The sequence below is a fragment of the Takifugu rubripes genome, chromosome 21 (genome assembly GCF_901000725.2).
Source record: "Takifugu rubripes chromosome 21, fTakRub1.2, whole genome shotgun sequence".
Lineage (NCBI taxonomy): Eukaryota > Metazoa > Chordata > Actinopteri > Tetraodontiformes > Tetraodontidae > Takifugu > Takifugu rubripes.
The window spans coordinates 8,887,724-8,899,089 of record NC_042305.1 but is presented as its reverse complement, the minus strand read 5'-3'; the positions used below and the strand labels follow the sequence as shown (position 1 = coordinate 8,899,089).

General features: G+C 41.4%; 1 long non-coding RNA gene and 1 other non-coding gene across 2 annotated transcripts; both read left to right on the top strand.

The window, feature by feature from the left end:
• The first annotated feature begins 320 nt into the window (after positions 1 to 320).
• LOC105418011 (uncharacterized) lies at positions 321 to 2,918 on the top strand. Its single transcript, XR_965429.2, has 2 exons — positions 321 to 593; positions 1,385 to 2,918. It is a non-coding gene; the product is annotated as an uncharacterized lncRNA (long non-coding RNA).
• An 8,326-nt stretch (positions 2,919 to 11,244) lies between these two features.
• Positions 11,245 to 11,316, top strand: trnae-cuc (transfer RNA glutamic acid (anticodon CUC)). The gene has a single exon. It is a non-coding gene; the product is annotated as a tRNA-Glu (tRNA).
• The last annotated feature ends 50 nt before the right edge of the window (positions 11,317 to 11,366 follow it).

The window sequence follows — 11,366 nt, the reverse complement described above, 5'->3', positions numbered from 1 at the left end:
GCAGACAGTAACACTAATGCGCGACCGCTTGATGGGCCGAAGGAGGACCTGAATTAAACAAGTGACTCAATCCCCGACTAAATTAGACAAAAGCCGAGCAACCAGATGTTCCCCATTATTCCTTGAATGGAACTGTGTCAGAAGAGGTTAGTTTAGCCCGGTACAATCTGAAAATGGCCGTTGACGTGCCTGTGAATGACAGTTTGGACACAATGCCAGCAGAATAGTGCGCAGAAAGAGAATAGAATAAGAGCTTATTAATTTAAATGGAGCCATTAAAATGAAAATTTTGACTTTTATTCAGTCTTGATTGGATTGCTTACCTAATCGCACCCATTCATTGGGGTTTCTTTATATTTTAAAAAAAACAAACAAACTCCATACAAACAGCCTGAATAGAGGATGAAATTGACTTGGCTCACATATTCCATCTTTTCTTCTCCGCACGCTCCTTAATTACATGTGACAGTGCAGGCGAGATCTTTCAACATGCTTCAGAGTTCATTAGGCTGCCGTTATCAGCGGCGCCAGTGAACCGGTAGTCCGGAGCCGACCACGCATGCTCTAATCAATGAGTATCAGATGCGTCACAGGTGAGCAAAGTGTTCTCTTTAGGAGTGCAATGAAGCAACGATTCACTCCTTTTTCACAGTCAAGATCATAATTAAAGGTTAACCTTGATTTAGTTTAGAAATCCCCAAATATCTCTGCAGTCCAGGTGGTGCTTTTTCTTCAAGTCCCATCTTGGCTTAACAAAATATGTGTTTTCGTGACCTAAACACCAACTTTAAAGTCCCTGTTGTGCAGAATAAAGCCTGCGCCGTTGTTCCTGCTTCCCGTGGTTGATTTGAAGTACGGTATTGTCTGACAAGCCCCCACCTGTGTCTCACCTGTGTCCCGTTAACCTTGCCTGTGCTTCCTTTGTTGCCGCGAGCCTCTTTGGCCTTTGTGGCACAGATGCTCTCAGTTTAACTTCAGCTGTTATCAATTAAGTTAAATTAAATAAACTCTGCAGATTGTTTATGCAAGAGATCCCTGGTTTTCCACTTTTCTAAGTTTAAGTTGAATCCTCTAGCATGTGTATCATAATGTTCACTATATTTGCAGCCTTTTAAAGTATTTTCCAGTTATTTGACCTTGGAAAGTTGATGGCTCTGCTGTAAAGATTGCTGATTGTGACAAAGTCGACTTGAAAAGTTAAATAAACTATATTACAATTCGGCGCTTGCTTGTGAAAAGGATTAAAAATCTTTTCACCAGAGACTATGAAGGTTGCCACACTTGAGGAAAACACCATACATCATCATCATACATCAAGTCAGATAAACAAAGAATTCCTTTTTATTCCTAAATAAATTCTGCCCATTTTCCCATTTCCTGCTAGTTATTCCGAAGCAGAGCGGCTGGTTGTAGCTGGAGTGTTGCCCAGCAGTTACCGTGGCGACAGGCAGGATGGGGACCAGTGTACCCAGAGAAGATGAACGCCGAGTCCGTGTTGGTGTGGACTTATCTGTGATGTTCCCCAAGTGGAGGTTACACTCCAGCTCACCTCGGAGCTACAGCAGCAAAATGAGCTGGCAGAAGCTCTGAACTGCAAGCGTGTCCCACTCTCGCTCTGTCACTTAACTCGGATGTTAAGTGGTCCTCCAGAACTCCCGACTCTTCCTCAGACAGGCTAATTAAAACCAGGCCAGGGAGGGCGGACGAGGACTGCGAGAGAAGCATGAAAAGGTTTGAAGAGCAACTGAGAAGCTCGTCCGCTAATAAAAGTGCAAAGCAGGAACATCTAGAGAGGGGAAAAGAAGGGTTGTGAGGATGAGTGTTAAAGAGAAGGTCATCTTTGTGTTGGAAAGAGAGAAAAGTGAGTGTGGGGGGGCTCTTCATGGTATAAAGCAGAAAGCTTGATCGATGGATCCCTCAGTCACCTCGTTAAAAAGGGCCGGCACTTTTATTAGATACGGAGCCTTGCAATATTTATACCATGAATATTTCAGAGTACCCAGCAGGAGTCCAGACGTGGGGCGCAGCCGCTATGCAGCGAACGCAGTCGCTCGCACTTTTCCTTTTTCACTTACAGGGCCAGAGGAAAAGTGCGGGGCTTCTTCATCATCCTTTCTAGTACAGAAGAGTGGAAAAATAGAAAATCCCAAAGAATTTGATTCTGTCTGTGGGTGCAAAGACCGAGGCACAAAGGCTGGAAAAAAAAGAGCCCAAAACCACATCGGAATCATTTCAAATGCTTTCATATAGTGATGGAAAAAAGCCCTTTTAGAATTTGAACTTATTATCATAGAGAAATAATTATTAGCGACGGAGATATGAATGAACAGGAAGTGCAGGAATGAACAAACAGATGGTGTAAAGATTATACAGTAAATCAACAAAATATTGACTTTATATGCCATTTAATGCCTTTTCTTTTTTTCCTCCAAATTCCTGATTCATCTCGCGTGACTCACCTGTTTTACTGGCTTCCCGGTCCATCAAGTCTTGTTTGTTAAGTTTTTCCAGCAGATGGTTTTTATGTTTTTGCCCGTGTGTTTGAGGTGCGATGCGCTCTGCTGGTGTTTGTGTTTACATTTAAATATATTTGATTTGAAACCTAATTACATGCAGCAGCCCTCACAGCTGCGTGCTGTCCTCAGTCTCTGGATCAGCTGAGAGGACGCTGCTGGTTCTGCAGATAAGAGGGGGTTCTCGACTTTAAAATTGGGCGGCTGATCAGCAACTCTCTGTTCTCTTTAGGGGAGAAATGAAGCAACGATTTGCACATTTTTCACACTTAAGATCAGCACTAAAGGGAGGTTAAGCTTAATTTAGTTTTAAAAATTGGAAATATCTCCACAGTGGGAGTGATCAATGTGAAGGATGAGACCTGCAACAGCAGGTTATTCTCACTCGGTGGCGCTTGAATAAATGTGAATCGATTTAAAGTCCTCTTTAAACTTGCATGTTAATGTGATTTTGGTTAATTTGACTTAACTTTATCCAGAAAGTTTATTTGCCAACAAGATGGGCTCCTGCCTGACCCTTAAGCAAGCAAAGACGTCCTTTTTAAATGAAAGACAACTTGACCGAAACCAGGTTTATAGTGGGGGCAGGTGGGTAAAAGAGGAGTAGATGGATATGGGAGAGAAGAGGATTCCTGCTAAGGTGAGGAGCACCTTCTGGACCAGATCCATCTCTTATCTTCACTGAGAACCTCAGCTTCTCAACACGTCCAGCCAAAGACCATCTGAGTCGGCCTGGAACCGGTTGACTTTTTTCGCTTCGTACGAACACCACTGGGGAATCCAGGGATTCTTCCTGCAGCTCCAGTCGATCCCTGAAGGCAACCTTCTCCAGATGGAAGTCGCTGTCAATCCAATTAAAATTGTGGCCTTTTTAACAAACAAGTGTGTCATTTACATAAATGTGAGGCAGGAAGAGTTTTGCATTTATGAGCAGATGGATTTTTTTTGAAGCACTCCTCTGGCAGTAGCTTTTTTTTTAGATGCTACTTCACATCAAAATGTATAAGGTATTAATATCCTGTTTATGGTCTATTTTGATCGGCTGTTTTGGCATCTTAGTTTTTATGTTTATAGACTCAGATGTTTGAAGATATCAGCTCACCACTTCTCTATCCTCCATGCCATTGACCAAGTCCAGCCCAGTATTTAAGAGTAATGTGATGGATCGTTCACTGCTAATTGAGCAATATGAGTTGGCACGGCAACAGCCTGATGGACTAGACTAATTTAGAGAGGGTCGCTTTCATGACATTGTCCTCCAGTGAGACACACTGCAGTGTTGCAGCAGAGTACTGCGGTATCCCAGTTTTCTCTCAAATTCATAGTAATTTGGCCTTTGTGTGTGTGTGTGTGTGTGTGTGTGGTTGTGAGTTTATTGTGTGTGTCTAATAACGTCATTTAGAAATGTATGAAAATAGAGCTTATTTCTTTTTCTTTTCCTTATAAAAATGATAATTTAATGTCAGTGGGCCAAAATTGTAAAAAAAAAGAATCTACATCTGCTGAAGTCAGCCTATAATTAGGTGCAAAAGACAGCGTTTCAGAGGGTTTTATGTAAAATTTATGATTCCACTGTAACAGAAAATTAATTTTTCTTGTGTTCATGATTTATCTTCTCATAAATGTACAATCTTCATCAGAACAGCCTTTTCTCAGTATATTACCCCCTTTCATTGCATTTAATAAGATTTTAATCCTGTTAAGAGGATTGTCTGCAGTGCTGCCAACGCGTCTGCCTGGATTTCCTGGACAGTAAACTCTTTGAATGTACCATGAATGTCTCGCTCTTATGATCATTGCCGCTGTTATTGTTATTACCATCATGAGGAGGTTATGCATGGCAACCATATCGTACTAGAAGCCATTTCAGACTTTAAACACGGTTTTGTTAGCCCCCCGACCGATCCGTCCTCAGTAGGAGGGAATTGATGAAGTGCTAATTTCTTTGGAATCGATGCCTTCTTTATGGATCCTGAGAAATTACACAGCTCCAGCAGTCGATTGACATTCCAATCCACTGTACTGATCTGGAGATTTTTCTGGTTTTTGTTTGCATTTAAGACCTGCAACACCTGACTGAGACTCCAGCAAGTCAAACTTTCAGACCATTTTTCTCATTTCTGGCTTTTAAACATTTTCTATCAATGGAGGAAAAATAGCCATTTGGACCTGGTCTGGGAACATATGAACAGGCAACAGTACTGCAGTCGGATATAAAAGAAGCATCTCTGAAAATGTGTTCTTCATCTATCAGTTTGCAGGATTCCAACTTATCTTGTTATATAATCTTGAACATATAGCCAACGGTTGATCCCACATCATTCCAAACTTTTGAGTTACTGCAAAGTTTTGTCGTTAAGGTTGAGCTGATCGTAGCTGCGGCATCTATCTGAGAGCCTCCTGACTCCCTGTTCCCATGGTTACATGCACACGCTGTCATCTGCGGTTAAATGAATCTGGTTTTTACCTCTCGTGCATTATGCCGCTTTAGGAAAAACATTTCATTACGCTTAAATTAATGTGAATTTCTCAAAGCTGTGGAGGAAAGTGACAAATTCCTCTCATTTCGCATTCATGAGAGTTTGGAAAGTCTTTCTTGATCTAAACTTTGGTGTGCATGGGGACACCATCCGTCAAATGTAGCGTTAACCCTGGGCCAAAGCGCACATGCTCGGATTTTAATAGGCTGGGAACGCTGATCAGTACCCAGCAGATGTAGCTCACGGTCGGTAGCCTGTTGTTCAGCTATTTCATCCTTTTGTGATAAACGTTGAATGTAGGAGTGTTTCAGAATATTGTCTAAAGCACACGAAAAATGAAAAGGCGTTTGTGGATTTGTGCGCAGACAGCGGCCCCCCCGGCCCTGCCCTCTTGTTCCATCCTTTCCCGTCTCACTTAAAAGAACCAGCAGGTACAAAAGGCCCAAATGGTTCCTCTGCAGGGTGGCTGGACATGAAGAGATTTTCATTGTTTGTTTTCTGGAGCCTGGGGGAGTCATGACTTTTTAAACTTCTTGGGAAACTCTAGTTCAATCTTCCGTTCTAGGCCCCGCCCACTGCTGCAACCATACTCTTCATCTCCACATGCTGGCATACGTCTCCTTTGCACAGTATTCTGATGACCTCTTCCCATGGATTTACTACACATTTCAGTTTCTTTGTGTTTGTACCTGCCCTCTGCCTCGACCAACTGTTCCTTAAACCTGCTGGAGTGCAACCGTAAAGCAGCTTTTCTTTTTTCCTGTGCTTTTCTTTATGGCAACGCCCACTCCAAATGTCTGACCAGTCTCACACAAGTCCCCGGGCACTTAGGTCCTAGGGGAGACTGGTCCTTATTCCTGGAGCGACACTGCTACCACTGAAAGTGGGGATTCCCCGCTGAACCGGACCAGAACTTCTGATAGTTACAACTGGGTTTTAAAGGTAAGCTACTGGTGCTGAGCCTCACGAATGGATATAATCTGATATAACCTTGAGTCTGTTTCATCTGGTGGCATCTACAGTGATGCTCGGTGTTATAAACATGTTGAGTGCCATTTTCAAGTATCTGAGAGTGAAAGGATAATTGAGGGAAGAACGGTACGGATGAGAGAGTCTATCATCCCATATTCTATGTCCACGTGTCTTGAATAGGTTTGCGTCCCACTAAAACCGGTATGGGTCACAGGAGATGTTTCAAGATGTAATTGCGCTGCATTAAGTGTAATTTTCAGATTTTTTTCAGCGGTGACAAGGGTACGAGAGTGATAAGTCCCGGTGCTGGCAGCTCCATTCTAATGGAAATGACCCACTAAGGTCAAACTGCTTCTCCAATCAGCAAATTTCCATATCATTAAGGATTTGAGCTTATTGCTTCTATCTTCCAAATAGTTGAGGGTTTAGTTGCTAGAAAGACGATAATTTAAGTAAATTTGATGCGGTTATCTCTTCCGCCGCCTCTGTTAATGTGCTTGTAAACAAAATCTGAAGAAGAAATAAGCAGATTTTCTTCCCTCTGTTCCCTCAGGTAAATGACCTGTGGCGAAGGTGTAAGTGCTCGCTGGACTCTCGGACAGGCGGAAGCCACCTCTTCACCTTCTCTAATCCACCTCTCTCGCTCCTCTCGCTGCTGGCCGCCCTGCGGACAACCTGCATCGCTGCCTGCTTCGTTTAGAGGAGCTCTCAGAGGAGCAGCCGCTGCTTGAAGCAAAAACGGACGAGTGCAGCAACCTCTCCAACTTAGTTCCACCTTCATCTCCTTCCACTCCAATTTCTCTTCATTAATCGAGACTCTGGCTTCTCCCCGTGACCCTCCTCCTCCCCCGTTCTTCTCATTCTCCGCGCCTGCTCACTCCTTCTCTCCCTGCAGACCGTTTCGGGCCTGTTTAGGTATGCATCATCAAGTGCACATTTAGAGATGTCAGAGAATTGATTGTTTCTCCCTCACTTTCATTTTCAGCCTCTACACTTTGACTTACTTTGCCCTCTTTTTGCAAATGGCAAGACTCCTACAGTTCTTCGTGATTTATCTCTCACAATCCCGCTGGGTGTCGGCAGTACTTCAGAAATCAGTCTGTGTGAGTTTGTGTTTGTGTGAAAAATTGTTTAATTAAGGGATTTATTTATTTCGAGTTTAAACGTTTTGTGTATTATTTCACAACTTCCAGAGGATAATCATGAGGTGTTAAAATCCCCATTTACTGTGCTAAAGCTAATATCCATGTAACCACTGCAAACATCTGCATGACTCTACATGCACAAGAGGTTTTGCTGGCACAGTTTTCCATTAAAATGACATATTGCTGACTCTTCACCTCTTGAATCGATGAAATAACACTCTTTTAAAATGTATTTTCTCTTATGTTTAAGAACAGAGCAGTTTCTTTTTACTCTCAATTCACTGGCTGAAATCCTTTATCTTCAGTTCTTAAGCCTCAGCCTCTGTGTGGGAGATAAAGGCATAATTAGCTTCAAACAGTAAAGAAAATGCTGTACCACAAGTTGGATGTTTTTACTGAACACTTGCATTGTTAAATTTCTAATTAGGTAATCTGAAATTCTGCTTTATTTCTGTTACTTGATCAGAAGTAGTGTCGGTGCCATTATGGATTTCTTTTCCAGTGCATGCTTCCATCCATGCCTGCACACAATTTAGTGTACCCATTTCCTAACATGTTTTTATAAGATTAAAGGATATGAAAGTGAGATTTCTGCTGATGCATCAGCAGGTAGCCTTGTAAAATTAGCTCCTACTCTTTTGGAGCCCGTGTGCCTGCGTTTCTGGCTGAATTACTCCAGCGCTGCCACTCTGCCATATTATTAGTATTGTTAATGTTATTATTGGTATTGTATTGTTCCGGGTATTATTATTGGTATTAGTATAAGAATTAGCATAATTAAAAGGTTGACAGAAAGGAGTATTGAGAACATGCTGCTTCCACGCTGAAACTTTAAATGGGTTAAAGTTTCTCTCACAGGAAAAATACATTTCCAAAGGTAATAATGAGAGTTCTGAGCCGGGATTGCACCAGGAGTATGGCTCCTTTTGATCCTTCTTTATTCCAGGGACATTTATTTCTATTAAACTCTCTTTTGACCTTCAACAATTTGATTCATTTAAACTGTTTTGCTAAATATAAATAAAAAAAACCTGTCCCTATATTTCACCTTGAGTGTGCGAATTGGCTTTTGAGGCACAGTCATGATTTAAATGATTGTTGGGGAGGTCAGGGAAAGTTTGAAGTCAGAATAAAGTATTGTGCTGTGTGGAAAAAGCAGACATGCCTTTTAGTTTCTTTGAGAGCAATACTTTCTCAGAGGGAAGCACAGAACAGAGAGTATATAATCTCAAAGGGAAAACTTGAAAGCTCTGGAGAGAAAACATACAATTCTACCCGAGTAAGCATCCGTTTCAGGCGGACGGTAATTCTTCAGGAACAAGCACCAGTGTGTCCACCTAAATGGCTCAGGGAGAGGAATGGAAATGATGCAATAACAAGGAAGGTGATGAAAAATGCAATACAATCAGCTGTTCATACAACTGCACACATTATTTCTCTTCACTGCCTCCAAAAACATATTTAAATCAGGAGAAGTCTTGGAAAACAGGACCAGATAGATAAATGATGGATAGTATCCTTTGGGATAAATGAAGCCTAGCCTGCAGGGGGAGACAGGGAGAACATGGGCAATCATTAATACCTGGCAGGAAAAGGAAGAAAGCAAGAAATAGCACCAAAAAATTGAGATGAATGTAAATATGGTACTGGAAGATGATACAGTTATGCAGCGAGAGGGCAAAGGCAGATGGGGCTGCAAAGCACAAAATGATATGACGGGCAGGGTGGTAAAATCCTTTTTGAGTCCTATTGTTTGAAGCGTTCCCTTTAGTTATGGTGTCCTCTGCAGATTTATTGCTCCACAAAATGGATGTGTTTTTGTGTTTCCAATAATAGGCCCAGACATAGCCTAGACACTGCAGTGGGATAAATCAGTGCAGAAGCAAGAAAAGCTTCAATGTTTTAAGAGAGTAATAAACTCAATGTCACCTATAAGTTGTTGTGATACAATTGCAGACAAATGGCTATTTTTGGGGTTGTAGTTCTGGTTCATGCTCTTTATTTCTTTTTCTAACAAAAATGTTGCCTGTTCTGAACATCTGAATCACACCTAATAGTTAGCTTTAAAATCCCAACCTTGATAATCGGCACTGCTTTTATGATGCTATCAAATGTGTCAAACACTCCACTCTTATCAAAGTCTGAGAGGAGTCTTCTGAGACTCTTTCAGAACTGAATTACTTGCTAAAAAGTAATATTTTGCATATTTTTACATAATTTCGGTAATGGGTAGCAAAACTGAGCTTGACAAATCATTGGAAATATATGCTAATGACGATAATAATTCATGTTTTAATATAAAGTTAATATGACCTGTGTTCGTGTCGAGGAAGTCTGCGTCTGTCAGTACACCCTGACTTTAGAAAATGTGTCCTCCTTATTCCTTCTCCTCCTCTGCTTAAAGAAAACCATGCAAAATATTAGCGCTGTAATATTTGAAGTCTAAACTTCAATATTTTTCCCCCTGGAGCATTCAAATATGTAAAAACCTTTTTTTTTTTTTAAATCAGGAAATAAATCACCACCAAAGCCTTGCAGTGCAATTCTTTCTATTCATCCTGGATTGATGGGTATAGGAGAGGATTGTTTGCAAAATGTATCTGTAAAAGCGTCGCCGTGTCGCTGACGCGTGGGTGTGCTGAGTGTATAAGAACTGTCTTTGCTGTTTCACACAAAGAATACAAAACAGAGCTTATTTGCTGTGGGGAAATTCAGCGCCTTTTGGCAACGACTGCAAGAGAGGAAAGTGTGACGAATGCACACCTTCTGGAAGGCTGCCTGCCATGTGTGATTGTGTGCCTCATGTCCATTCAGTCAGACTTGTGACAAACAACACTTTTTCTCTCTTACAGACACACACACAAAAAAAACACAAAACAAACCGTCTTGTGTATTTGAAGGGGAAATTTCATAAAAAGGGTAAATGTGACATCGTCATTGAATTTCAACCATTTATCTTTTAAAAATAATTGGTGACGACCTTCAAAAAAGATTTTCATATCATGTGGAATATTGGATGATTCACTAAAGTGTCTCTCCTTCCTGATATTTCTCCAGGTGCATGTAATCAATATTTAGACACTGTAATGACTGATGCCAGACAGAAGGATGACAATTGTGGCAGAAACCTGGCACTGATCAGCAGCTGGTGGAATTCAGTGCTCTCACTGCGGCACATTGGCTTGGATTTGGATGGACCCTGTCATGGTATTCTGCCATGACAGCACCATCACACAGTCCCTCATTGAATACTGCTAATTGTTTGCTGCTCTCACTGACGACTCATTTCATTCATTTGGGATACTCATTGATGCCTAGTCAAACTTGGTGAAAGCCTTATTGATGGTCAAAAATCAGATCAAAATTAAAATGGCAAAACAATAAAAACAGAAAAAGAAAAATTGCATGTCATGAGAAGGCTCGTTGTTCTAGGAGTATGATTCTCGCTTTGGGTTTGTTATGGCCTAAAGTTCTTTTGTAGAAGGCAAATGAGAGATTGTTGCGTTTTCATTCAGGAAGCACCTTTGGCTAAAAAAATGACAAAAATTCAAAGAGGTGAAAGAGGCCATGTGAAAACCATTTTCCTGTGTGACCATAGGACTACACAGTCAAGCTTGATGGAAGCCTTCTATTGCCGGATAAAAATTGGATCAAAATGGGTTTTTCTGAGATGTATTTACATTGGTAAAACATTATAAACATTCTCACATCACCACTCATTGGTCTCGGAGTATTGCCTGCACTGATCATCACACTGCCATGAAGAAAAAACGAGCCCTTAACTTGGGATTTGGGTTCATGGTTGTCTTATGACAGTGTGACTCGGTGTTGCTTTTGTGGGGAAAAGGATGAGCCACAATCCCATTCAGAAAAGCAGCATTTTATGAACATGAAAAGATGACAATTGGAAGAGATGCATGAGCATTCAAAAAACCCTATTCTTCTTTGACCACAGGGACACTGTCATGGTTGGTGGATGACTTCTATTTGCTTTAAAAAATAGAATCTAAAATGGCTTTTTTGGCAGTCCTTTAAAATGGTAAACCATCATCAACATTCTCACATTTGCACTCATTTGTCTAGGAGTATCGCCTACAACAATCATCACGCTGCCATGAAGTGGACACCGTTCAGTCCCTGGTGGTCTAGTGGTCAGGATTCGGCGCTCTCACTGCTGCGGCCTGGGTTCGATTCCCAGTCAGGGAACTTAGAATTAAACAAGAAAAATTAATTTCTTGCTTTGGGTGTAAAAACTC